Source organism: Salmo trutta, chromosome 13 (assembly GCF_901001165.1).
Source record: "Salmo trutta chromosome 13, fSalTru1.1, whole genome shotgun sequence".
NCBI lineage: Eukaryota > Metazoa > Chordata > Actinopteri > Salmoniformes > Salmonidae > Salmo > Salmo trutta.
In genome coordinates this window covers 2,975,858-3,002,631 of record NC_042969.1, presented here as the reverse complement: position 1 = coordinate 3,002,631, position 26,774 = coordinate 2,975,858, and the positions used below count along the sequence as shown (strand labels likewise).

The 26,774-nt window shown below is 42.9% G+C and overlaps 1 protein-coding gene and 1 non-coding gene across 4 annotated transcripts in view; both read left to right on the top strand.

Moving 5' to 3' along the window:
• Positions 1-275: 275 nt before the first annotated feature.
• trnae-uuc (transfer RNA glutamic acid (anticodon UUC)) lies at positions 276-347 on the top strand. The gene has a single exon. It is a non-coding gene; the product is annotated as a tRNA-Glu (tRNA).
• Positions 348-592: 245 nt separating this feature from the next.
• LOC115205053 (ETS-related transcription factor Elf-1) overlaps positions 593-26,774 on the top strand; it is an 84,303-nt gene continuing 58,121 nt past the window's right edge. For 2 of the 3 annotated variants that reach the window (XM_029770624.1, XM_029770622.1), the window contains exon 1: positions 22,637-22,997. The gene's annotated coding sequence lies outside the window, so the exon portion shown is untranslated. Of the gene's footprint in view, positions 1,179-22,636; positions 22,998-26,774 lie in introns of those variants that run through there. The other variant, XM_029770623.1, reaches the window with a different exon arrangement.

Genomic DNA, 26,774 nt, shown 5'->3' with positions numbered 1-26,774 from the left:
GCAATAAACACATTGTTGGAAAGCAGTTACACTTTTTTCTAGTGCACTACATGAAGTCGACACTAGGTGGGGGTGAATTGCCATGAATGTGTTAATGTGTTAAATTCATGCTTTAAAACAATTTCCGTCTATCTGTAATAATCTGGAAAGTAATAATGGAATGGAGGAGGGCCCGTGTAGGAGGGCCAGCTAACTGTAACTGACGCGTTTGAAATCAATTAAAAAAAGTATCCCCATAGATGTCAGATATATTTGAGTGCTGCAATCACATCGGTTCCCATATGGTCTAGCGGTTAGGATTCCTGGTTTTCACCCAGGCGGCCCGGGTTCGACTCCCGGTATGGGAATACACTGTTTTAATATTGTCTCGTTCTTGTAGCGCGAACTTGTAAATAAAGCAGGACCGATGTGTTATCAGCCTATATGATGAAGTCTGAAACGTATCTTACTGTTCAACTGGAGAACACATAGAAGCCTATCCACACGGTCATATTTATAACATAAAGTAAATTCCCAAAATAGGCAATGGACCAAAACTGCGATCCCTTAAGTGGGTGGGGTTGAAAGTGTAGCCAGTACTGTTTATACCACACGGGATAGTGTGCATTTGGTTTCAATGTATCAACGTGAGCCACATCCTTGAAGTTGTATATTCAATACTTTTTTGTTCGTGATTGTAAATCTAGTTGGTGTTAAAAAAATCTGCTAAAGATAATGATTAAGAAAATAAAAACGAGTAGTCTATATCTTTTTCATTTCAGTTAAAAGTCCGATACGTAGTTGATTCTAGCCTATCCCAGTAAATTTCTCAATATGAGTAACGAACATTACATTATTTTTCACAACATCCTGTTTTTTTTTCAACCGAATCCCTAATGCTGGCCAATCATTTCTTAGGGAAAATGTGACTGCTAGGAATTCCCCACGCATCGGTTTTCGGTAAGAAAAAAAGAAGAAAATTAACAGTGTAACCTTATGTCAGCCACGCGAACGTAGTGAAACTAGACTTGGCATATTTACTGTACTGATGATGTCGAGCTTCATCTCACAAATGGGATTATTTTGGGGGATAATAACAATATGCTGATAAGTGCCTACTGAAGATATTATGCTACTGGACGATTTTGATGAAGACATTGTCATTTTAAATGTCTGACACTATAAAATAAGGATTTAAGGTGAGTCTTTGCAATTTGAATTGCTAATGATGTACTTCTAATTAGATTTTTTTTTAATGTTGTCTTGACTATTAGTCTGGAATGTGTATGAAAAAGTTGTTACCCCCGCCCAAGCAGTCCTTTTCATATCGTGGAATGCTCTCCCATTCAGTAAGTTTATGGATTGAGTGCATTTTATATTTTTCTTTTATTCATTTCTATATAGCCTACATACGACATTTAATTTATGTAACTCCACTTGTAAATCCACAACAAATAAAATACAAGTTATTTGCTGTACTGCATCTATTCACCTGGTAGACTATAACAAATATAGACTACTTTCATTTCTTAAATTCAAAAGAGTTCTATACACAATGTTCTGCCACTGACCCACATTACTGAACATTTGACATGAAAAATCACAGAGATGTATGACCCACTGCTCTGCTTTATTAACCCTCCTACTGAGAAGCCGTGTCATTCTGTGATGCACTCTTAGAAAAAAAGGTGCTATATAGAACCTAAATGGGTTCTTCGGCTGTCCCCATAGAAGAACCCTTTGAAGAACCCTTTTTGGTTCCAGGCAGAACCCTTTTGGGTGCCATGTAGAACCCTTTCCACAGAGGGCCCTACCTTTCCAAAAAAGGGTACTCCCTGGAACCAAAAAGGGTTCTTCTATGGGGACAGCCAAATAACCCTTTTGGAAAAGTTTTTTTCTAAGAGTGTACCATGCCTTCCATGTGACAGGGTTGCTGTGTGGTAAATGTGAGAGGCTGTTGTGTGCTGCTGACAGAGCTAGCCTGTCTGCAGTGTCTCTAGGTTCCAGTTGCCGTTTGTGCTTCATGTGAGTGTGAGGGATCAATTATACAGCCCTGAAAGCAATAGATTGTTAATGTTTTATCTGTTTAGTAAAGACGAGTTCAACTACACCCTACTGTTGCAGGTATTAGACATCACATTAATAAGCATACCCAATATCTCTCAGACTCTGAAGATAGTATTGGAGAATAATCTGTATCATTGCATCAGTGCTTGTATTTCCCTCTGATTTGTAGAAATGGCATATGGTACCATTACCAGTGTTCTGCTGCTCTATCATGAAGTTTGCCATTTAGTTCAAGAGTTTGAGAAAGACCCCGCTCTTTGTTGGGCACTCGTATGAACCATGTCTACACATCATGCTCATCTAACATGTTCATCAGTTCAGATATTCTTATTTTCATGTAATTAACTACTTCCAACTGCCAGAATCTACACTAAACTGTGTTTTCTCAAATGACCTGATCTCCTCAACCCATCTGTGGTCAATATAAACGTTTGCCAGATGTTTACATTTTTGGTTTAAGATGCTGGCCTTGTGGGACTTTGCGAGCTGAGAAGTCTCATTGGTCTTCCGTGCCTACTGTTGTCCAGAGAAAAGTAGGGGCGAGACGGGAATACTTGTGCTCTCCTTATTCGGAGGGTTAGGGGGATGTTTGCGCTGCTCAGCTCAGCCCGTCAGCAACAGAGATCAGCTGGTCCCGCTGACCCCCACCCCTCCTCCACTGTCCACCCACCCCCACCTATTCCCCCGCAACACAGCCCGCCTATCCCAGAGGCCCAGTAGATAATTGGAAATCTCAGTCCTCTGAAACCAATTATCCCCAAACAAGAGCTTCTAAATATACTCGTCTGCAGTGTAGTGGTCTCTTGCATATGTTTCAAGCCCCAGACTCCATGCATAGTTAAAAAAAATCCCATTGTGCCTGCCTCACTGTACACATCCCACCCTCTTTCCCTCCTTCCCTCTCTCTCTTGGTCTCGACAGTCATGTGCATTAATGACCCTGCCTTCTCAGCCTTTGAACTTTGTTGCTGGAGGGATTTCTCCCTCAGAAAGGGACTTTGAGGTAGTAACCTCCCTTTCATGAGACAGGGCCTGGATTAACATTATGGAGGATGAAAACAGGCCAGGCATCAGGTTTCAGTTAATAGTCAGTTTATGCACACTAGCTGGGAACACTAGCCTATGCCTATCTGGGGCTAGTGACATGCCTGGTGCTTATCGTGTGACTGTGATGTCACCATCAGCAGGGCACAGCAGCCAGAGCAGCTGAGGATTGTGACTGGGTGACGAAGACTCCAGACAATGGGAGAGCTGTTCTTATCTGTGCTTCATAATATCGAGGGCTGCTATCAATGTCCCGGCCTCAGTCTTGAGTCTTTTCTAACTGGCCAAGAGCTGCCCTAATGAGCTCTTGGATATGCCCTGGGCTCTTTGTGTACCTCCGACCAAATCTTCGGCTACCCAAGAGGAAACGCAGGTGAAAAAAAAGCAGGAGAGTGGGCATCCTGGTGTGTCTAAGGTGATGTGAAAATCAGCTACCACTTCCCTCCATTCTATTGGCCAACGTACAGTCACTTGATGATAAAATGGATGACCTCTGATTGTGGATTTGCTGTCAACGGGACTCTCATAACTGCAATACTCAGTTTTTCTGAAACATGGCTTTCGGACAAGATACCCCCCATGACTACCCAACACAATGGATTCTCCATTCACCAAGCGGACAGGACATTGGATTCAGGGAAAACCAGAGGGACTGGGCTATGTTTCTGCATCAACAGCAAATGGTGTGCAGTGGAAGTCTCAACCTATTGTTCACCCGTCTTGGAATACCAGATGGTCAAATGCAGACCCTTCTACCTCCCAAGAGAGTTTTAATCTGTTCTCGTGACTGCTCCCCTTCAGCACAACAACAACGACAAGCTGACACTTGACAAACGGTACAAGGCTATAAACAAGCAGGAAATCATGCACCGAGAGACTACTTTTCTTATTGCCGGTGATTAAAATTCAGCGTCACTAAAACACGTGATGCCCAACTTCTAGCAACACGTCTCCTTCGTCACAATGGCCATTAAAGTTCTAAACCACTGTTACTCAACCCACAAGCAAGCATACAAGCCCCCCCCCTCTTCCCCCCTTCGGCAAATCAGATCATGATGCCATACTCATGCTTCCTGTTTACAAACAGAATCTCATACAGGAAGTACCCGTGACAAACTGCATAGAAAAATGGTCTACTGTATCAGAGGCTATGCTGCTGGACTGCTTTGCTCGTGCTGACTGGAATATGTTCCAGGACTCTGCCGATAGCATTGACGAGCTAACCACCTCCGCAACCAGCTTCATCAGGAAATGCATTGCCGCCATCATCCCCACGGTGAAGGTTCGCTGCTTCCCCAACCAAAAGCCCTGTATTAACACAGAGGTGTATGCTAAGCTAAAGGACAGAGCTACCACTTACAGGGCTATCACAGCCAACCCTGAGGCTATTGCTGAGGACAAGAAGACGTACATGAAGTCCTGCTACAACCTCCACAAAGCCATCAAACAGGCAAACAACAATATCGTAACAAGGTGAAATCCTATTATACTAGCTCTGACAGTCAGTGCATGTAGCAGGGGCTACAGTACATTATGGATTATAAAGGAAGCCGTGATCTGTCCAACAATGCCTCTCTACCAGCCAAACTCGATGCCTTTTATGCACGCTTTGACAAAAACAACACAGAGCCCTGCATTAGGGCCCCTGTAGATCCGGAGGACTGGATGATCTCTCTCTCCAAGGCTGACGTGAGTAATGTTTTTAAATGGGTCAATACTCGTAAGGCCGCAGGGCCAGACGATTTCCAGGGCATGTCCTCAGGGCATGTGCAGACAAGCTGCCAGGCATCTTCACTGACATTTTAAACCTCTCCTTGTCCTAGTCTGTAATCCCCACGTTTCAAGCTGACTACCATCATTCCTGTTCCCAAAAACTCTAAGGCATCCTGTCACATTGACTACCGCTCTGTAACATTCACATTTGTAATAATGAAGTGCTTTTAAAGGCTGGTCATGGCACACATCAACTCTATCATCCCATACACCCTGGACCCACTCCAATTTTCATACCGCCCCAACAGATCCACAGATGACGCAATCTCAATTGCACTCTACACTGCCCACTCCCACCTAGAAAAGAGGAATAGCTATGTGAGGATGCCATTCATCGACTACAGCTCAGCGTTCAACACCATCGTGCCCTCCAAGCTCGTCACCAAGCACTGGGATTGAACACCTCTCTGCAACTGGATCTTGGACTTCCTGACGGGCCGACCCCAGGTGGTAAGAGTAGGCCACAACACTTCCGCCATGCTGATCCTCAACACGGGAGCCCCTCAGGGATGTGTGCTTAGCCCCCTCCTGTACTCCCTGTTCACTCACGACTGTGTGGCCCCGCACGACTCCAACTCCATCATCAAGTTTGTTGATGACACCACGGTGTTGGCCTGATCACCAATCGCGATGAGACAGCCTACAGGGAGGAGGTCAGAGACCTGGAGTTGTGGTGTCAGGATAACAACCTTTCCCTCAACGTCAGTGAGACCAAGGAGCTGATTGTGGACTACAGGAAACGGGTGTGTGTACACCCCCATCCACATTGGCAGGGCCACAGTAGAGAGGGTCAAGAGCTTCAAGTTTCTTGGTGTCCACATCACTGAGGACCTAACAGGGTCCTCTCACAACAGCACAGTCGTGAAGAAGGCACGACAGTGCCTCTTCTCCCTCAGGAGGCTGAAACTATTTGGCATGGCCCCTCAGATCCTTAGGAACTTTTACAGCTGCACCATTGAGAGCATCCTGACTGGTTGTATCACTGTCTGGTATGGCAACTGCACCGCCCTCGACCGGAAGGCTCTACAGAGGGTGGTGCGGACGGCCCAGCTCAGCACTGGGGGTGAGCTCCCAGCCATCCAAGACATACATGCCAGGCGGTGTCTGAGAAAGGCCTGAAAAATTGCCAAAGACCCCAGCCACACAAGAGAAGGACTGTTCTCCATGTTCCCATCCAGCATGCGGTACCGTATTAAAGCACCATTGAAGCACCACTAGAGCCTTACAATGGACAGATACCTTGTGTAGTGGCCTTGAGAGAGACAGGTGAGTGAATGAAAGGACTCTTGTGTTTGTCATATCCTTTTTGGTCAGGGTTCAAGCCAGATGATGTGGGAAACATATGCTCCATCACATCCTCTGAAAAAGCATTACATTAGAAGTCCCTGTAATGTCTCAGAGAAGCCTGGTTTGGAGTCTTCTTTCCAATCTAGTCTACTGATCAGTCTCTCTTAGGTAAATTAGTGTCATTTGACACCTCTTAGGTAACCACAAGGTAGCAATGTTTAATGTGTCTCTGACTATGGGCAATTCCACATTAACACTCAGAGCGCCGGAATGCCATAACTACTAGAATGGCCATGACGGTCATTCTGACCATTGATATTTCAATTGTATAAATATTCCATCATAAATAATAAATTGCTAAATGAATGCATTTATGTTAAAATAGGTAATAAGAAACCTCAGGACACCAAATGCAAATTGTAATCAGTAAGAAAATGTATTGATTGATCCAGAAGCGTATAGACTGTAAATACTAAAATAAGATAGTGTATTTTGTTGTGTACAGTTGCCAAACTACACCTAAATTATATTGAAACTAATTTCACATATAATAATAATAATAACAATAATAATATACACTGCTCAAAAAAATAAAGGGAACACTAAAATAACACATCCTAGATCTGAATGAATGAAATAATCTTATTAAATACTTTTTTCTTTACATAGTTGAATGTGCTGACAACAAAATCACACAAAAATAATCAATGGAAATCCAATTTATCAACCCATGGAGGTCTGGATTTGGAGTCACACTCAAAATTAGAGTGGAAAACCACACTACAGGCTGATCCAACTTTGATGTAATGTTCTTAAAACAAGTCAAAATGAGGCTCAGTAGTGTGTGTGGCCTCCACGTGCCTGTATGACCTCCCTACAACGCCTGGGCATGCTCCTGATGAGGTGGCGGATGGTCTCTTGAGGGATCTCCTCCCAGACCTGGATTATAGCATCCGCCAACTCCTGGACAGTCTGTGGTGCAACCTGGCGTTGGTGGATGGAGCGAGACATGATGTCCCAGATGTGCTCAATTGGATTCAGGTCTGGGGAACGGGCGGGCCAGTCCATAGCATCAATGCCTTCCTCTTGCAGGAACTGCTGACACACTCCAGCCACATGAGGTCTAGCATTGTCTTGCATTAGGAGGAACCCAGGGCCAACCGCACCAGCATATGGTCTCACAAGGGGTCTGAGGATCTCATCTCGGTACCTAATGGCAGTCAGGCTACCTCTGGCGAGCACATGGAGGGCTGTGCGGCCCCCCAAAGAAATGCCACCCCACACCATGACTGACCCACCGCCAAACCGGTCATGCTGGAGGATGTTGCAGGCAGCAGAACGTTCTCCACGGCATCTCCAGACTCTGTCACGTCTGTCACATGTGCTCAGTGTGAACCTGCTTTCATCTGTGAAGAGCACAGGGCGCCAGTGGCAAATTTGCCAATCTTGGTGTTCTCTGGCAAATGCCAAACGTCCTGCACGGTGTTGGGCTGTAAGCACAACCCCCACCTGTGGACGTCGGGCCCTCATACCACCCTCATGGAGTCTGTTTCTGACCGTTTGAGCAGACACATGCACATTTGTGGCCTGCTGGAGGTCATTTTGCAGGGCTCTGGCAGTGCTCCTCCTGCTCCTCCTTGCACAAAGGCGGAGGTAGCGGTCCTGCTGCAGGGTTGTTGCCCTCCTACGGCCTCCTCCACGTCTCCTGATGTACTGGCCTGTCTCCTGGTAGCGCCTCCATGCTCTGGACACTACACTGACAGACACAGCAAACCTTCTTGCCACAGCTCGCATTGATGTGCCATCCTGGATGAGCTGCACTACCTGAGCCACTTGTGTGGGTTGTAGACTCCGTCTCATGCTACCACTAGAGTGAAAGCACCGCCAGCATGCAAAAGTGACCAAAACATCAGCCAGGAAGCATAGGAACTGAGAAGTGGTCTGTGGTCACCACCTGCAGAACCACTCCTTTATTGGGGGTGTCTTGCTAATTGCCTATAATTTCCACCTGTTGTCTATTCCATTTGCACAACAGCATGTGAAATTTATTGTCAATCAGTGTTGCTTCCTAAGTGGACAGTTTGATTTCACAGAAGTGTGATTGACTTGGAGTTACATTGTGTTGTTTAAGTGTTCCCTTTATTTTTTTGAGCAGTGTATATAGCCTAAAGACAAGATTAAATTGACTATAGTCTGATGGGTGACAATATTATCAATCGTCGAATAGAGAATGATGTGACTGATGACCTGTGCAGCGTGCATTGACAGCTTGCATTGACAAAGAAGAAAGGAGCTTACCAAATAGCACTTCTTCCATATCATCCTACAGAAGTCCATGCAGATGTTTTGATTGCTATACCCTATCAGAAAGAGCAGATTCCAATGTTTCTAATGAACCTATTTTTGCCAAACAACTGTACAAATTGCGAGGATGCCTCTGTTTCAAAAAATTACTTTTTCCTAGAATAACCGTGGTCCTATGCATTCCTCATGTGAGTAGGCTACCGGTGACAATCAGCGATAGCCATTTGGGATATTCAATTATATTCTTACTGTAAAATATGTGTGTTGACTGTGGCAGGGCCTGGGATGAACTAAACGAACAAGGTGATTTAATTGGCATGGCACAGCCATAGATTGGCATGGTGCAGCCATAGACATGTCTACCAAGCACAGATAAATACAACTGAAAATATGCTATTCTGTTCTTTTGAAATGAATTAACTTGTATCATGTTTTTTATGACCTTCCTGAATGAAATATGAATGGATTTATTTGTGATTGTATATATTAACACTAGAAAGGCAGAGAGCATAATAATGTCTCAAAACAAACTGAAATGTTTAATAACTTTTTTTAAAGTCATGTCCCCCTTGTCCTTAACTTTTTCTAAATACGTCTATATAACACACTGTTGTAGTTAGAATCTTAATATCACAAACAAAACAGGAGTTTTAACCATGTCATTTTTTAAATGATTTTCCCCGGCCTGCTCCACTCCTATGATAGTTGAATGTCTCATGCCCAGTTGATGATCAAACGATAATTGCCTCGAAACTGAACCTAAACTATACCTTAACTAATTTCAAACATACAACAACAGATTAAATAAATGAAGTATGATGGGGGAGAAAAGGGGAGAATGGGTGAGTTGATGAGTGAGGGATTCATAATTATGTAAATCACCAATTGTGAATGAAGAACAAGGCGTTGTGAATGAAGAACAAGAATTGTGAATGAAGAACAAGATCAATACAATTCTATTGTATTGATCCATTCTAATTCTAATCTTAAAATGGTATGTACCCTATATCAGTCCACTGAATCCAAGCAGTCTTATCAGTCTACTCTAGCCTACTTGTAGTAGGCTACACAGTGAGAACGTGCATAATTTACAATGGCAAGACCAAGACAAATGGATGGCGGGGAAGAAATGGATCATATCTGATGATTATTATTCTGATTCATGCTGAACGGCTTTCCATACCTGGGAAAGGATCCATATCGGGCAGCAGGTGAGCGAGTGTTGGATAATGTTTTTGATCAGAAGGCACTGCTGTACTAGGTGAAAGGAGGAACTTGCCACTGGCCTGCTGAACAACACATGTTGTTCAAGCAGTGCATGAACAACACCCATGAGCAGGAGAGACTTCATCATGAGTCTGGCACACGGGCTACGTGAGAGACATGAGGGCCAAGGCAGCAGCAAAGATTCCACGGGAGCCATTGTGCGAGCCAAATTGCACACAGCTTCCGGGGAGGAGAAGCTGCAAGGTGAGCAGATTCACTCGGAAACAGAACCTGGACACCTGCTTCAGCTGCAAGCGACTTGTCTGTGGGAAGTGTTGCAATCAAGTGAAAGTGACAAAGATTTGTGGTGACTGTTCAAACAAGGGATAACAGCTAAATAAAATAGATTTTATACTTGGAAAGCAATGGCTTTTTTCTTGCCACTCTTCCGTAAAGCCCAGCTCTGCGGAGTGTACGGCTTAAAGTGGTCCTATGGACAGATACTCCAATCGCCGCTGTGGAGCTTTGCAGCTTCTTCAGGGTTATCTTTGGTCTCTTTGATTAATGCCCTCCTTGCCTGGTCCGTGAGTTTTGGTGGGCGCCCCTCTCTTGGCAGGTTTGTTGTGGTGCCATATTCTTTCAATTTTTTTAAATTAATGGTGCACCGTGGGATGTTCAAAGTTTCTGATACTTTTTTATAACCCAACCCTGATCTGTACTTCTCCACAACTTTGTCCCTGACCTGTTTGAGGAGCTCCTTGGTCTTCATGGTGCCGCTTGCTTGGTGGTGCCCCTTGCTTTGTGGTGTTGCAAACTCTGTGGCCTTTCAGAACAGGTGTTTATATACTGAGATCATGTGACACTTAGATTGCACACAGGTAGACTTTATTTAACTAATTATGTGACTTCTGAAGGTAATTGGTTGCACCAGATCTAATTTAGGGGTGAATACATATGCACGCACCACTTTTCTGTTTTTCTTTTTTAGATTTTTTTGAAACAAGTTATTTTTTACATTTCACCAATTTGGACTATTTTGTGAATGCCCATTACATGAAATCCAAATAAAAATACATTTAAATTACAGGTTGTAATGCAACAAAATAGGAAAAAACGCCAAGGGGGATGAAAATGTTTGCAAGGCACTGTATAGCCTACAATAACATAAGGTGGCTATTGGTACTCCACAAGGCCTGGCTATTCTACTGTTAAATATGCATAAGGTCATTTTGACCATAATGGCTCTTTGAGGATGAAATTCTCCGAATTATTTCATCTTTTATGATATTTCTCAGAAAGTACTACTAGAATGTAAAATACTCGTATTTAGGAAACGTCAGAGACAGGTGGGTTCAAGGTTTTTATTGAAATTAAGTTATTGAAATTACAATATTGAAAATGGTCAGATTGACCGTTTTGGCAGTTATAGTGTTAACAGAATGTCTGACTCATATTTTTCACTTTTAAATGTATGCCAAACAAAAAACAATGATTGCAAAGTTAAACAAACAATACAACTCTATGTACAAGGATGACTTTGAACAATTTCCACTGAAAATTTGACCGTGGTCACCGATATAACTGTTTTGGGGCGCACATTTTCTCCTCTCCTCAGCTCCTGACCGCCATAGAAATGGAATAAATAAACCAGGCATCCCCATTCAAGTCAATGATGGCATAATGGGTGGACTGGCGGTCATTGCGAGTGTACCCATAGGAGCAAAGCAAGAAGTAAAAGCACTACAGGAAATGTACCCATAATGTGATTTGTTAACTGACATTACAAAAAAATACATTCCATTTCATTTGAATGATCATTCTACAGTTCAGCAAAGAGCAACAGAGTTTCATCACGTTGTTAAGAGTCCAAGGTACTGAAGAAACTCACTCAACCATACAAATGCCCCGTCTTCAGTCAGCTGTTCGTCCCACACAAAAACAGTTATGACGGTTATTTTATTTTCATGACGGTCTTCATCCATAATCGTCGGTGATACGGTAATTGTGCCAGCCCTAAAGATATTTCATGGCGGCCCCCTATTTTTGTTGAAAGACAGTAGGGGTCTTGCTCTGTAAAGTTCCTTATTTCACTGTGAGTTGGTTTCAACAACTGCTCTGTCACCTGAGTTTCACGTCCTCTGATATATCAGTTCGATCACTAGGCAGCGCTACAGCCATGCGGCCGACGTGACGTCAAAGAGAAAGGGGAGCCGGGGGAAATTCCACCTGTAATCCCATCCCGCCTGCATGCTGCCTCTCACAATGTGAAGCATGTGACTCCAGTCCAAACAATACACATGGACTCCATATCTTCACATGTACTTACTGTCATTTGTAATGTCATCATGTTAACCTCAGTTTTGATGTCTTGTAAACTACACAACTTATCTTGTTTGCCCCCGAGAACTTAAGAGGTCATAGATTTTAGACTCTGTGTTCCCTTTTCTCCAGAGGCAGCCTTGAACAACTGAAAACAAGCTCCAAAACAACAATGCAATGTCTCAGTAGGTTTAACTAAGAATATATTGTTTTTCTTCCCATGCCCCATATAGGCTATTACTAAGTGCACCAGTCCCTCCTGCAGCAAAGCACCCCTACAACATGATGCTGCCACCCCCGTGCTTCACGGTTGGGAGGGTGTTCTTCGGCTTGCAAGCGTCCCCTTTTTCCTCCAAACATAATGATGGTCATTATGGCCAAACAATTATATTTTTGTTTCATCAGACCAGAGGTCATTTCTCCAAAAAGTAGGATATTTTTCCCCATGTGCAGTTGCAAACTGTAGTCTGGCTTTTATATGGCGGTTTTGGAGCCGTGGCTTTTTCCTTGCTGAGCGGCCTTTCAGGTTCTGTCGATATAGACTCGTTTTACTGTGGATATAGATACTTTTGTACCTGTTTCTTCCAGCATCTTCACAAGGTCCTTTGCTGTTGTTCTGGGATTGATTTACACTTTTCACACCAAATTACGTTCATCTCTAGGAGACTTCCTGAGAGGAATGACGGCTGCATGGTCCCATGGTGTTTATACTTGCGTACTATTGTTTGTACAGATGAACGTGGTACCTTCAGGCGTTTGGAAATTGCTCCCAAGGATGAACCAAACTTGTGGAGGTCTTGGCTGATTTATTTTTATTTTCCCATGATGTCAAGCAAAGAGGCACTGAGTTTAAAGGTAGGCCTTGAAATACATCCACAGGTACACCTCCAATTGACTCAAATTATGTAAATTAGCCCATCAGAAGCTTCTAAAGCCATTACATAATTTTCAGGAATTTTCCAAGCTGTTTAAAGGCACAGTTACCTTAGTGTATGTAAACTTCTGACCCACTGGAATTATGATACAAGTGAAATAACTGAAATAATCTGTCTGTAAACAATTGTTGGAAAAATGACTTGTGTCATGCACAAAGTAGATGTCCTAATAGACTTGCCAAAACTATAGTTTGTTAACAAGAAATGTGCGGAGTGGTTGAAAAACGAGGTTTAATGACTCCAACCTAAGTGTACGTAAACTTCCGACTTCAACTGTATGTGCGTGCGCGTCAGTAGAAACGCCAATGCCATCCTCCTCTTTCATGTTGCCTAAATGGTCTATGACTCTGTCATACAGTACATGCATTTAGTTTTTGTTGTCCTAGGCTACCTAGCTAAGATGTTTTCTCGCTAGCCTAACTTCCTTTCATGGGCAACGACGCGCCAGGCCAGCTAGTTAACGTTAGCCTAATGTTACTATATCTGTTGAACTTCCATCCTCTCAGGCCAATATATGAATTTATTGTTCGATTAGAATTGCCATTATAATCATTGGCAAGTACGGAGAATTAAGTAAAACCACAAATCCATATCCCCATTCACAGCTGAGCTCACTCAGTTTAGCTCAACGCTGATGGGCTATTATTTTATTTAAAAAATGTATCAAGGCAGGCCAAATGCTCGCTGGCTTCCCTTGCATTCAGTGCTACAGGTGGCAACAATCTCATGCGCTTCTTGACCAGACAGCATAGATGGGCGCTGTTCTGTTCGCTTGGATGCTTTCTCCAGTGAGATACATTCAGCCTCTTGTGAATTGAAGGACATTTATGAAACACATAAAGATGAAAGATTTAAAATTTGAGGAAACCTGGCTTCCCTTGGCATCCATGAATACACACCACTGTTTTACACTATTTGATTCGTGCAAATTCAAGGAAGAACCACTCAGCCAGTTATTTTTGTTGATACTGATGCGATCCATGCATAGGTAGCTTGGGTATTTTTAGTCAATGTAGCAGGCACACTGTGTATCCGATGCTTGATTAGATTGGGGGGTTGCTGGGTGGTGGTTTGACTACTAGGGTGATCCTCAAGCAACAGCCAGCTAAGCTAACCAAATTAATAGCAGTGGAGGCTCCTCAGAGGAGGAAGGGGAGGATCATCCTCCTCAGTGAATTTCATAAAAATAAAAATAGTGAAACATTAAAAAAGTGCTTATTTTTATACTAAGTATATTCACATCACCAATAATTGATTAAAACACTATTTTGCAATGAAGGTCTGCAGTAGCCTCAACATCACTCTGTAGGGTAGCAGCATGGTTTAGCCGGAGGACAGCTAGTTTCTGTCCTCTGAGTACATTGCCTTCAATACAAAACCTAGGAGGCTCATGGTTCTCATCCCCTTCCATAGACTTACACAGTAATTATGACAACTTCCGGAGGACATCCTCCAACCTATCAGTGTTCTTGCAGCGTGAGCTTACATGCTGTACACACAATCAAAGGATCAGAGAATGAATCTCGTACTGAAAGCATAAGCTACAGATAGCTAGCACTGCAGTGCATAAAATGTGGTGAGAATTTGACTCAAGAGAGAGTATGACAATAGTTGAACAATTTTGAACAAATTCATTTCTTAAAAAATTAAGGAGAAGCAAGATGGAGAGAGCTGGCTATAGTTTTTGTATTTTTTTCCATTTTCATTTTGACTTAGCTAGCAAAATCAGCTGGCTAGTTTAGCCTGCTCAAACACCCAGCTCAAACAGAAAGGGATTCTATGTTAGCTAGCTGGAACTCTTCCAAGTCAAGGTAAGCTTTTCATTTTACTAATTTATTGCCATCGGGACCCGCCAGTGTAACTGCTAAACTGCTTGCTGACTGTACTGCATGATTGTAGCGAGTTTACCTATGCGTTAGTTCTAGTAGCTATGTTGACTTTGACATTAGCTAATATAGTGACAACGATGTAGGCTGAGTGTAGTGGTTATGATATGAAGGTTTGGATAGAAAACACTCAGAAGTTTCTAAAACTGTTGGAATGGTGTCTGTGAGTATAACATAACTCATATGGCAGGCAAAAACCTGAGAAAAATCCAAGCAGGAAGTGAAAAGTCTGAGAATTGTAGTTCTTCTTTTGATTCTCTATCGAAGCTACAGTGTCTGTGGGGGACGTTGCACTTCCTAAGGCTGTCTAAAGCCTTCAGAAAGTGGTTTGAGCATTTTCCTGTCACTGGGCAGATAATAGGAGCTCAGTTACTGAGTGGTCTGCCTGGCAACAAAGGGATTGGATATTCTCGGTCCCGCGAGCACGCCCCTCCTTCTTTTTCTTCTTGAATGAATATGCTATTGTCCGGTTGGAATATTATCGCAATTCTACGTTAAAATACCATAAAGATTGATTTTAAACAGTGTTTGACATGCTTCTAAGTACGGTAATGGAACATTTTGACTTTTTGTCTCTCGTTCCGCGCTCGCGCGTTATGCCTTTGGATAAGTGATCTGTACGCACGAACAAAACGGAGGTATTTGTACAGAAATATGGATTATTTCGAACAAAAACAACATTTCTTGTGGAAGTAGCAGTCCTGGGAGTGCATTCTGACGAAGATCAGCAAAGGTAAGAGAATATTTCTAATACTAATTCTGAGTTTAGGTTGCCCCGAACTTGGCGGGTGTCTGAATAGCTCACCGTAATGGCTGAGCTATGTACTCAGAATATTGAAAAATGTGCTTTCTCTGTAAAGCTATTTTAAAATCTGACACAGCGGTTGCATCCAAGGGTAGTCTATCTATAATTCTTAAAATAATTGTTATATATTTTGTCAACGTTTATGATGAGTATTTTTGTAAATTGATGTGCACATTCACCGGTCGTTTTGGTGGGAATACATTTTCTGAACATCATGCGCCAATGTAAAAAGCTGTTTTTGGATATAAATATGAACTTTATCGAACAAAACATACATGTATTGTGTAACATAATGTCCTAGGAGTGTCATCTGATGAAGATCGTCAAAGGTTAGTGCTTAATTTAGCTGTGTTTTGGGTTTTATTGACACATGTCCTTGCTTGGAAAATGGCTGTGTGATTATTTTTGTCTATGTACTCTCCTAACATAATGTAATGTTTTGCTTTCGCTGTAAAGCCTTTTTGAAATCGGACAATGTGGTTAGATTAACGAGAAGTTTATCTTTAAAATGGTGTAAAATAGTTGTATGTTTGAGAAAGTTGAATTATGACATTTTGTTGTTTTTGAATTTTCCACCCTGATATTTCACTGGCTGTGTCCCGCAGCTAGCGTCCCACCTAGCCCATAGAAGATAAACATACCTGAATAAGTCCAGTAGAAACTCTGATTTGGACTAATGATTACACCCTAGATCAGCTAGGTGCAGGCAAGAGTGTGCAAGGCAGTATTGAATGTGTCACTGTCTGTCACCTTGATTACTCAAATTTCTCTCAACCTGTGCACCTACATTGTAAACTTCCATTCATGAGCTAGGTTGTAGAAACCTCATGATGGGTATAGGGAAAAATGTTGTATCATGTAGTAGCATAAATCTATCGATATTACATTGAGCTGGGTGAATGGAATATGAATGACAGTCACCCAATATGCTGTAAAGAAAATGCAATATGCTGTAGAAATAAGGCCATGCTCACAAAAAATTATAATTGTCCTCCCTCATCTTAAACGGCACCGACCACCACTGATACATAGCAGCCTTTCGCAACAAGGAGTGTCGGTCCTCTCTTTGCCTACACTGTCATTTGAATTGGTGCTTTGTGTTGGGATGTATGTTGGTCAGAGGAGTGCTAATATGTCTGTCATGAAAGCTTGATATGCAGAGTATTATCAGTGTGGGTCTGTGACCGTGTGTATGATGAGCTGCCTCCCAGGAGAGAGAATTATTTCACCTCACTCAGCTGATCCACAGCGTCAACAAGTTCATGTGTAAAATGTAACGGCATCTTAAATAGAGAGCTTACAGCAGGTGTTAGCCAGTTAGCAGCTCATCACCTACACTGAGAAGCATTTACAGTATGTAGCCTGTATCTGTCACCACATTATTTAGGCTAATGTGGTGAATTCTAGAGTGACAGACTGTCCCTCCTTCGGGCCTGATATTTGAATTATTTAATATCTACACTCTACTATTGGCTATTCATTCAATAGTACACTTTCAAAGACTGTGGGCGTCATATACACTGAAACAAAAATAGTTAGTTCTCTTAACGGCAAAGCCCCTGTATATACTAGAAGAAACTTGAGTCCTTCCAGCTGTCACTATGCCCTTGGTGTACACTGAGTATACCAAACATTAGGAACACCTTCCTAATATTGAGTTGCACCTGCCCTCAGAACAGGACTCTGTGGACTGTACAAGGTGTCAAAAGCGTTCCACGGGGATGCTGGCCCATGCTGACTCCAATGCTTCCCACAGTTGTGTCAAGTTGGCTGGATGTCCTTTGGGTGGTGGACCACTCTTGATACACACAGGAAACTGTTGAGTATGAAAAACCCAACAGCGTTGCAGTTCTTGACACATTCAAACTGGTGCGCCTGGCACCCACTACTCCGTTCAAAGGCACTTCAATATTTCAGTCAGTCAGTTCACCCTCTGAATGGCACATACACAATCCATGTCTCAAATGTCTCAAGACTTAAAAATCCTTCTTTAACCTGTTCTCACCCCTTCATCTACACTGATTGAAGTGGGTTTAATAAGTGACATCGATAAGGGATCATAGCTTTCACCTGGATTCACCTGGTTAGTCATGGAAAGAGCAGGTGTTCTTAATTGTAGTATACTCAGTGTATATTACATTAGACAAGCATTTAAACATGAGAAAGTCAGTCAGTTAGCCTCAGTGGAGATAGCTCTAGTGTTTGTCCCGACTGCAGGTAGCGGATACTGTTGACAGAGGTGTGATGTGGACTGTCTGGAATGTTGGCCTTGCCATGTGTGTTTAATGTTTAATGTGATACCTTGACGGTAATGTGTCTGGTCCTTCCTGAAAAAATGTATTTAACTCCTGCTGCTCTGCTCTTATGTACTCCAAATATGCACAGCTATAAACAGAAGATTTATGTTTGTTGTCCACTTAATTTGTGTAAGGCTGTAGTACCGCACAAAATGGGATGCAGTCTTACAAAATAACATGTAAACATTGCCAGGAAGTCCCAGGACTTGTTACATGTTATCACATGAGCGGAATATTCGGATGCCGCAATAACCTGGATAAATAGAGCTCAATTCCCAAACTGGTCTATGAGAGAGTGAGTGACTCAGCTGTAGGCTATGTGAATTTAATGCATTTCCTTTCAGCTAAATGCCTACACCACTCTCTCTGTTAGTTCTGTGTGGCTGCAGTCATTGCAATCATCCACAGTCATTGCGGTGAGTCAGAGTTGACCATTCCCAGTCCTGGTTGGTCATAGTGTGAGGATGTCCGTAACAATGACCAAAGCTGCATAATTTTTTTGACAATTTGTTATCTGCCAATTAGCTGAAGGTTGAAAGAGTTAGTGAACTAGAATTGATTGTCTCCTAAGGGGGATTGGCCTCAAACAAGCTGTCTTGTGTTCATATGAAAATATTCCAACTGTGCGTCACAGGCTTTTGCTTTTATCAACCATTGTTCAAAGCAAGTCTGCTCCAAGTAACATTGACAACTATTTCTCATGGTCATTTACAAGTGTGTTGTGGTGTTTACAGCACTTGTACCTCTTTGCCTATCTCAGTTGGGCTCATAGGAATGCATCCCTGTCTGTTCCTCCTGCTCCACCTTAATCTGTTTGTCCCGTGAGGGCTGCTATCTTGGCCCTGTTAGCCTTGGCTGAGGTCTTTCCTTGGTTATGTCCCAAATGGCACCCTATTCCCTGTTTAGTGTACTACTTTTGACCAGGGCCCAAAGAGGACACACCCCTCCAGCTCTGAGTCACTCATGGAACGGCCATCAGCTGACCTCGGAGCTGCACAAACAGAACTGCCTGTCCTTCACAAGGCTCCACATCTCAGGCCTTCAAGGTTTGGCTTATTTTCGGTCTTCAATCAGGCCCTTAACTCAGATTGATACTCTTTCATAGTACTGAGCTGAGATAAGATGTACTGTACTCTACTGGCCTGGGTACACATCCACCATAGCTGCTGGAACTGTGCTGGAAAGGACTGGACAATGTGAAAAGAAAATGTCAGAGCCAGGGTGTACCACACATAGCCGTGTCGGCTGAAGTTATTGGGTAGTGAGTGCCTATATGTGCAAGGCATTTGCCCATGTCTAGATAAGCTATGTCAGCTGATTAATGTTCAAGTGGACAAAACAAGGTCGAAAATGCACTAGACCTAGCTCTACGAAAACAGACTCAGTTTAATCTTTGACCCACATTATTGTGATTCAGGTCTTGATTTATCTGCCTCTCCTTTGAATTATTTTGCTTGAACGAGAGGAAAACAACTTGGAACAAATAGATCTTCAGGTGAAGTGTTGCTGTGTCTGCTTTTTAACAGGACATGCTGCAGAAAATGTGGCCTTTTTGTGGCTATTTTCTGTTTTAGTTGGACTCTGATATGCAACAGCAGCAATACATGACTTAGCCGTTTTTATTTTTAGTCTATAAAGGAAAAATGTGTCTCTTCACTTAGTCAGCGAGGTCACATGGTTGCGTTCTGTTCACATCAAGGCTGGAGCTCTCTCTTACCCTCCACACTCTCCTTTTTGTGTCTTGATTGCCGTTTCAGCTTACTTTTACGCCAATGAGCTCGTTTGGATTTTGAAACTTTTTGTTTCATTTGTAGCTTTTCCCTCCCTATAGCCTTTTCTGTACGTCACTTGTCCCCTGTGGCCTTGCTGTATACATATGTTTAAAGTCTTAGCCTTTATTATATGATTGTGCTCGTTTAGCTACTGTGCTTAAATATAAAATATGGCACACATGAAATTTCACAAGCTAATAACGAAACACACACCAAGAGGCTTGATATAGTGGCCCCATATCTAGCTTAAATACTTTGTTTTTCTCCAAGGCGAAAGTACAGCCAGATCCTAAATTTGGTACAAGTAATATCGGCCTACAGCTGAACTGAGGAAAATAGCCACCGGAGTCAGAGTGACAGTCCTCTGAGGTGAAGAGATGGAATGGAATAGTTTCTGAGGTCTACATCTGCCGAGCTATCATCTTATTCCCTCTGCAGATAAATGGGACTACAGTGGGGACTGCAATGGTGGATAATGTAGTCTTTGGCATGGGTGCTGGCAGAAAGTGGAACAAAATGTGCATTAATGAGACTGCGGTGGAGAATAATGGAGTGCTGCCATCTGTGCCAACCATGAGCTCAGTGTCTATTGAACCTTCCCTCTCATCTGTTTTCTTTTCTCTCCTTTTAACATACATTTTTGTCAGCGAAGTCAATTATCCCACCACCCGTTACTAGTGTGTTGCTTTGTTTATGCAAATGACTTCAATTAACAAACAATTAAAAAGTCAAGGTAATTGTCTGCTGTCTGAACTGGCGTCTTTGTTGGGGGGAAGTTGGAGGGAATGGATTACTGGGACTTCTCACAGAAGTACTATAGATATCAATCAAAGCTGTAGTATCACACCCAGATACTACCAAGGCTTAAGTTTGCTTGTACACTGTAATCTATATATGTCGATTCATATTTGGTAAGCTAATGCAACTTTCTCAATGAGAGACCTTAACCCCATGTTCTCTTAGACTTTGATAGGACCAGGACTAGCCTCAGGGAAAGCCACGCTGCCATCAAAAATCCTAATTGAAACGCACCACCAGACACTATTCACAGATGAATGAAAATAATCAGCAACACCAACCCTATTTACTGCGAAATTATTAAAGCAACTTTCCACCAGGCTCCAGCCATGGTCCTGAGATCAATTAGTGTTGACATAAAGATAATTGTTTATCTTCAGGGTTTAGATAATGATCCCTGTTTATGTGTGTGTGGTGTGTGTTGGTGTGTTTACATCTCTCACCATCTAACAACCATGGGGTTTTTTAAACCCTGGAGTCACAGTCTTAATAGATGCGAGACCAGAGCACAATGCTCTCAGATTGGGGTTTGTTACACGGAGTGGAACAGGGGAACACAAGAGCAGACTCAGACGAGTAGACTGGGATGAAATAACCAAGGTATTTATTGAAAAACAGGGGGGAGATGTAGTGCAGGTCAGGGGAAGCTCAGGCGGGTTGCAGGAAACCAGGTGCGGAGGCTGAGGCTTGAGCTAGAGGTGTTGGGACAGGGTAGAGTGGGGAATCCAGGACAGAGTAGCAGGATGACGAGACGTGGGACTGGAGACAGGGACCAGAGTCAGAGCGGGCAGAACTGTAGCGGAGAGAAAAACAGGCAAGGAAAACAGGCCCAACAGGATCTGAATAGTAACAAACGGCTAGAAACCTAGACTGACTGAGCAGAGATTACAATCTGGCAGCATGGAAGTGGCAGGGCTGAGTATTTGTAGAGGTCTTGATTATGGAACAGGTTGCTGGTGGAGATCTGCTCTGACTCCAGCGCACCTGTCTCTGCCCACACAATCACACAGAGAGAGAGAGAGAGAGAGAGAGGGAGAGGGAGAGAGTACTGGGGGAGTGGCGGCAGGTCAAGGAGACACAGGAAGAGCAGTAGAGGGCATTGCAGGAGCAGATGTGACAGGGGTTAGTGAAAAGTTGACCACATCAAATGCAGCTCCTAATGCAGCTCCTTTAATGGAAAGATTGTAGCTGAGATGTCTCACCTCTACACACACACACACACACACACACACACACACACACACACACACACACACACACACACACACACACACACACACACACACACACACACAGTGAGTCACACACCTACATCGCAGAACTACTCAACTTCCTGTTTGTCAGTCTGATTGTTTCTGATAAAATAAAGATGCTTGTCAAGGCTCATACATCAGAGCACAGCGCAGGATGAGTTGGGGGATGGTGTGTGTGTGTGTGTGTGTGTGTGTGTGTGTGTGTGTATTTGTGTGTACGTGAGAACGGCCACTCATATGCATTAGCATTATATCATCCAGGTGGGTACAAGGGGGAGGAGGGGGGTCTATAGACCCACTTGTGCTGAGGCATTAGGAAAGACCAGTGGCCTGCCTCTGATGTCTAATTGGGGTCAGGTGAGACTGCTTTGGTCTTTATAGCCCACTATTCTTGTACCTTCCAGTGAAGTCACATAAAAAGTTGGTTTTATGTGGCCTCTATTGCCACAAGAGCTACTCCCCTGGATTTACCTCTTACTGTCTCATTTGCTCTGCCTTAATGACCTCAAAACTAATTTCTAACTCTGCTTTGAAAGCTTAAGGATGAAAATGAGCTTGTATTCTTCTCTGACCCATATTTCTACATTCAAGTGTGTCCCATGTCTTGTGTTTGTCTTGAACCATTTTCCTTACAGACCAAGACAAGACTGCTTTATAGTGGTCGGTCAAAGTCCAAGTGTCCTCGAACGAAGGCATACCAGACCAATGGTAAACTGAACTATGCATTTACAGCACCCTTCTTCCACCCCAGCACTCCTCCGCAGGAAAAACGTTGCTCAAGGTGTGGCTTACTGGTTGGTCCGTCTCGTTCTCCCCTCCCCTCCCCCACCTCCATCCTTCAGCCAATCCCTAACACCTGCCGTGACTCACCTGAAAGGATTTGCATACAGGGCCCACCCTGACTTGCGATTGGCCAGGTGCAGCCACTCTGCCTGAAGGCTCACCCACCAATGGATGTTGTGCTGCATGACTCACAGGGAGAGCCAAGGCAAGTTGCTTCACTACACTTCTCCTTTTTAAAATTTCAAACAGCAGCCATTGCCTCGCTTTTTCTCCTTTTCAGTTTTGTCGGAGAGGTAGAGGGCAGATCAGTGTTCCACACCTTCTGTACATCACTGTGTCCCTCTGCTCTCTGGAGGCTCTTCCTTACTTGGATTATTTTTCTTAATTGCAGTGGTATCACTTTTTCCCCTTCAGTTTTTTAAGTCACTTAGATCTGTCATGTGCTCTACTGTTAACATGGAGTTCGACACCCAAGCCCCGTGTCTTTGAGGTTAGTGACTGACGTGTTTCTTTGAATTTTGGATGCTATTTTGCTTCTTTATGGGTGAATAGGTGGTTCAAATCAATTAGAGTTGTTTATATGGGTTATGTATTTACCATATGTGTTCCTCATTTGGTTTTCTACATTGCAAATGTATCACAAGAAAAGAAAAAGTAAGATGGCAAGTCAACGGCGAGAAAATGTAATGTTGATACAATTCAATGCTCAGCTTTTGTGGCATGTTTTGTGTGTTTTCATACGTGACACATTTCATAACACGCTTTCTTAAAGATACCAACCAAGACATGTACCCATTGCTGTCAGTGACAATTTGTTTTGGGCAGCACTAAAACTTGATCAAACACCTTACATAAAACCGGGTAATCATTTATAGCACTATTACAACATACTTTATACCCTTTCATGCTTTTCCAGGAAAAGTGTAGACCGACATTGAGCTCAGACCTAAAAGACGTCGTTCAGATGTTAAAGGGTGGATAGCCAGAATAGATTCCGACCCTATGCTTGCTTACAGCTGCACTGGGGTCGGACAGGATCCTGTTTAGATTAAGACACAGTGGAGCCGGCACCAGATATGGCTCAGAAAACGTACCTCAATCCAGTGATGAGAAATGCATTGTACTCTGAATTGTCCCATTATCCCAACTGTTATACCGAGAAGATTGAACGAGTCGTCCGACCCCAGCCTGTCCGACCCCAGTGCAGTTGTAAGCAAGCGTATGATTGGAATCTATTCTGGCTAAAGGGTGGATTGCATGATGCTCAATGTTCTTGACACACCTTAGATACAATTTGCATGTTGAGGTATGCCAAGTAGATTCAAGCAGTGTTTTTTTTAAATGTATGCTTTGATTCTATCTAGGTTTAATTGCAATGAAAGATATATTGTTTGTGAGAATGATCATTTGCATGTTCGAAGTCACGTCTTCGTTTTTTTTGCTTGGAGTCATTGCCATATATGGCGCGCTTTAGCTAGGGAGTGAACCATGTTTTGCAAGCCCCCCGACCAAGCCCACATGAGAGTTTACAGTTGGTCATGGTGTAGAAAAACGTGTAATTATCTTTCATGGGAACTCTGAGTAGACCTTTAGGCCATTATTCTGAAAAGGTTATGCATTCTTTTCACCGACTTTGCTTTGGTCTGGCTCTAGCATACCACTAGAATCTTTTCTTTTAAAAAGTAACTCATTGCTATAGTATCTCGATTCTAGAAGGTGCTCCTGCTGTTTGATTTCAGGCTTGCTTATCAGGACTTCATCAGGCCACCGGAGCCCTGCATGAATGTTGCTCATTCTGTAAGGCAGATGAGGATCAGCAGGTATTCATTGCAACTCACGGGGATGACAAAAAAAAACTGGTGTTGTGCCACCATTATCTTCTATGCAGTTGTGGTAAGTTTCTGTTGCTAAAAATTGCAGCAGAGATAAAAGCATGCTTCCTGTTTCACCAGAAACATGCTCTGCACTGACAAACTGCTCATGAGCTTCAGAAATGGTCCAAACAACACATTATGCACACTCCACTGAGCAAACATAGGACTGTTTAAACAACATTCATATATGCAAATGGAGCCTTTATTGAAGTTGGCAGTTGGAAATATCTCTGTGACACACTAATAACAAAGTGCCCCATATATTTTGTTGTATGGATCCAACAGACCTCGAAAGACCCAAAATAAAGCGGTTTAACTTAATGTTGGCTCAATAAGCTTCTCATATATCATTTGAGAAGCTTACATTCTATCTTGAAGATCAGATGTTATCAAATCAGCCCTCTGTGATTGTTGTCCTGATTCATGCAGGCTATGCCAGGCTGATGATCATGGCAACGAGACAAAACCAGGCTGCCCCCTTTCCCCTCTCTATATCTCGCTCATGAAAAGTCCTAGTTATGAGGTCACTGTTTTGGTGTAGGTCATCAGGGTCTACACCTGGAAAATGTTGGATTTAATCCCATGAGTCAATAACCCTGTTTGAACATTGGTGAATAGCTCAGTTGTGCCCCGTAGCTATTCCAAATTTGCATCTGACCCAGATCTTGCCTCGTGCCCACCCTGGCCTCTTGATTTGGCTTGTAAATGAGGCACAGTACCTGAGGTTTGGCCATGACGTGAGACAAACACACAACACACCAGAGCAGCCCATTGTTGGCTTATTGAGGGACTGTAGAGAGGAGTATAGTTTCTGTCACAAGGGAGGGAGAGTCAGAGAGATAAAGCGAGGGAGGAAAGGAGGGAGGGAAGCAGGAGTGTCAGGTTGGCCCCTCACACAATACAGAGTCAACAAGTCTTAGCCTGTAATTAGGTCATTAGGCCTGGCCGAGGAGGAGGAGGGGTGGATTTAATCAGACCAGGCTTGGCATGCCTGCATATGGAACAATCGAGGGTTGGGTTTGTTCTGGTTCACATTTTCTCCTTTCACAATCCAGCCTGTGGCTGGCTTTGAATGACCCAAGGGCAGCAGTTTGTTTGAGCTGTATCGCGGTTGATGGGTAAATAAGCACACTCTGTGTCATGCTGTTGGCTTGTCATCAGTGTTGCTATGACACATGAACAATTTTTTTTTTCTCACATAGTCTATCAGGGTATCTCTGGTAACGGGGATGACATGATCTCAGGTGACGGGATGACAGGAACCTGTTTGGGTTGGCAATTCTAGGTTGGGTTATGGTCCCTTTTGTCGATGTCCCGTGTGGCTCAGTTGGTAGAGCATGGCGCTTGCAATGCCAGAGTTGTAGGTTCGTATTACCATGGGGGACCAGTATGAAAATGTATGCACTCACTACAAATGTTCCCTGTAAACTGCGCACAGCTCCCCTCAGACTGCTGCACAGAAGAAATATGAGCCTGCACAAATAAGAACAAGATTGAACTTCACTCAACTTTCCACAGTTTTAGTTAACACTATCAACGTTTCGCTCTACTGTGGGAATTGTGATCGAATCAATGCAATATTAGCCACTTTCACTGTAATAGACATAAACAAAACGAACTATGCAAGATTTAATATGCAAAACTAACTGTGCAAGAGATTTTCTTGTAGGCAGAGCTTGTTGGAGTAGGATTGTAATTGCATTGACAGGCATGACTCAGGCCAGTACTCTACACAGACCAGTGCGCCATAATGCAGTAGGCCTATATGCAAATAGCCATTCCCATATATGGATCTGTGCCATTCACTATGAACTGGACTATGTTTAGGATACAGTATGAGCGGTTGCAAGTTTGGAGATCAAAGTGAGAGCTGCATGTAGTCACGTGTGCACATGTGTTCATATTATTTGCTAGTTAGTGAGTTATTTACCCAGTTATAGCCAATTTCTAGTCAATAATGGGGGAGTGGTTGCTTCCAACAAGAGCACAAAATGTGTGCATTTCTAGCCATCTTTGAAAAGCGAGTCAAGTAAAGAGCTTTTTTGTCTTTAAAGGGGCAGTGTTGTATTTTGAGGCGGTATTGAATAAGCTAAGTAGTCAATAGACAGAGCGTAGCATAATTTGTCTGATTCTCTGTAATAATTGTATGGGAATATTAATTAATTTAATTTTGTAAAGTGGTTTCTTGCATCAAGCACAACATTTTTAGTCACCTCCTTATCTGAAGGACAAGTGGATAAACAGGTTCATGTCAAGCCCTGTGTGTTTTTTTTTCTTTAAAACTAATGGAATGTAGGCATTGAACACCACACATTGGCTGCTACTGTAGGCTGAATGATAGAACATATATTTCCATGTTAAAATGTTATGGGATGTGTTTTTTTCCATTGTTT